Source organism: Aptenodytes forsteri, unplaced genomic scaffold, assembly GCF_000699145.1.
Source record: "Aptenodytes forsteri isolate BGI_AS27 unplaced genomic scaffold, ASM69914v1 Scaffold172, whole genome shotgun sequence".
In the NCBI taxonomy this organism is placed as follows: domain Eukaryota; kingdom Metazoa; phylum Chordata; class Aves; order Sphenisciformes; family Spheniscidae; genus Aptenodytes; species Aptenodytes forsteri.
Genome location: NW_008795018.1, coordinates 5,653,535 through 5,655,870, shown reverse-complemented (window position 1 = coordinate 5,655,870; position 2,336 = coordinate 5,653,535).

The window sequence follows — 2,336 nt, the reverse complement described above, 5'->3', positions numbered from 1 at the left end:
GCCTACAAGAAAGCTGGAGAGGGACTTTTTGCAAGGGCATGTAGTGATAGGACAAGGGGTAATGGCTTTAAACTAAAAGAGGGTAGATTTAGATGAGATATAAGGAAGAAATTCTTCACTATGAGGGTGGTAAGGCACTGAACAGGTTATCCACAGAAATTGTGGATGCCCCATCCCTGGAAGTGTTCAAGGCCAGGTTGGATGGGGCTTTGAGCAACCTGGCCTAGTGGAAGATGTCCCTGCCCACGGCAGGGGGGTTGGAACTAGATGATCTTTAAGGTCCCTTCCAACCCAAACCATTCTATGATTCTATGATTCTATTGTTACATGTACTTTAGTTTAATTGTAGAAGACTGGGGGAAAAAAATTATCACAGGTATCCAGAACACCAGTACTGGAAAAATACAGATGCTATTCTAAGATATTGCTTTGAGTTATAATGCATAAATTGTTAAAGATTACAAACACTTATTATGCACTAGGGGTATACACAAAACCTTGAATTTGTCATTCCCTGCCTATACAGTGCTCAGACAGTCAGGCTTAACATTCTCTCACTGTCATTCTTGTCATGAATTTATTATTCATTTGTTCTATGGGGATTTTTTGCTAAGATTAACAAGCAATATCAAAGCATTTTAAAAATGGATAAACTACAACTGGTGATCTAATCACTAGAAATAATTGTCAAGAAACAATTATAAAGAATCATATATTCCAGGGCATAATTCCACATACCATGGATGGATAGATAAAACTATCAGAATACAATAAAGTAAGATACCTGGTTTCTTTCTGATCCACATGCAAATCTATAGGAAATAAATATTAATGGAAGTTTGGAGATGGCACCAATGTAAGAAAGTTCACAGAATGAAAGTCATCCTTTCCTCAGCAACTCTTACATGCAGTGGTTTTTCCTATTTTTTTTTTTTTATTTAGTTTGTTTTGTGTAATGAGTTCTGAATATTAGCAAGGATGGTAGTCTGTGTACATTTGCCCAGACCAGGCAATGTTATTTAGAAGTCTTTTAAGAGCTATTAGCAGTAAAAGGGAAAAGAAACTACACCTCTTAATGTGCAAAACATGAAGTCGTTTAACTTACATGCAGTGGTTTTTCCTATTTTTTTTTTTTTATTTAGTTTGTTTTGTGTAATGAGTTCTGAATATTAGCAAGGATGGTAGTCTGTGTACATTTGCCCAGACCAGGCAATGTTATTTAGAAGTCTTTTAAGAGCTATTAGCAGTAAAAGGGAAAAGAAACTACACCTCTTAATGTGCAAAACATGAAGTCGTTTAACATGAAACAGATGATACATAAAGAGGTTTTTTTTAAGCCATTTTTGCCTCAAGCTTCTCTGTGGGTAGACGATACAGAGCTAAAAAGATCTATGGCTTTATTTATAACCCCATTTAAATCACAAAAATAACTGTCCAATTTTTTATAAGCTATCTCATAAAAATGTTGCTCCAGAAATCTGTTTTTAGTTTACTTTTGATTAAGAGATTTGCATCTCATTGAAACCAGTGTAGCACGATATATTGGGAACCTACATCTTAATAAAGATGCTATTTCTGATAATTGGGGGGGGAAGTGAAGATATAGAAATATTAGAATATATAGAATATATATTTCCTATACATAGAATACATAGAAAATATATTTTTTTGTAAAATAAATGGTCTGATATTAATCGTAAGTCAAACATATATAGGTCAGCTCCATGAAACAAATAAAATATTTACCTAGATAGATGGCAAAATACTTTCTCATTAAATGAAAAATGAGGGAATGGGTTGTATAGAAAGAATGCAGGAAGTAAAGGGAGGAAATGGAACAGTGGATAGAATGTGTCATTATGGAGATGACTATCACAGGGAATCAATAATTTCTTGGATGCAGACAGCAACAGGTAGAATAATATAAACACATATTAGGAGAAGAAAAAGCCGTAAAGAACCTTTTTATTCCATGATCGGGGTCATCATCATATAGAAGTTAACTACCTGGATTCCAGTGCTGTCTCCAGAAGCATTTGCGAGAGCAGCTTTAGGGAACTCAGTGTTGCCTCAAATGGAGCACAGCTTTTCATATGGAAGCTCTTATTTTCCTAAGGAAAGAATAAGAGAAAGCATGCAATGGAGAGGGACCTGTAAAACAGAGGCAAGAATAAAGGAAGTATGTGTAAAAATAAAAGCAAATCACAGAAACCAGAAAAAAATTTCTGGCTAAATGTGATCCCTGAGGGAGTTAATTTTCACTGCTGCCCTGTTCAGGAGAAAAATGATGCCCTCCGCAGATTCCAGAGATAAAAATTGTGGAGTCTCAACCCTAC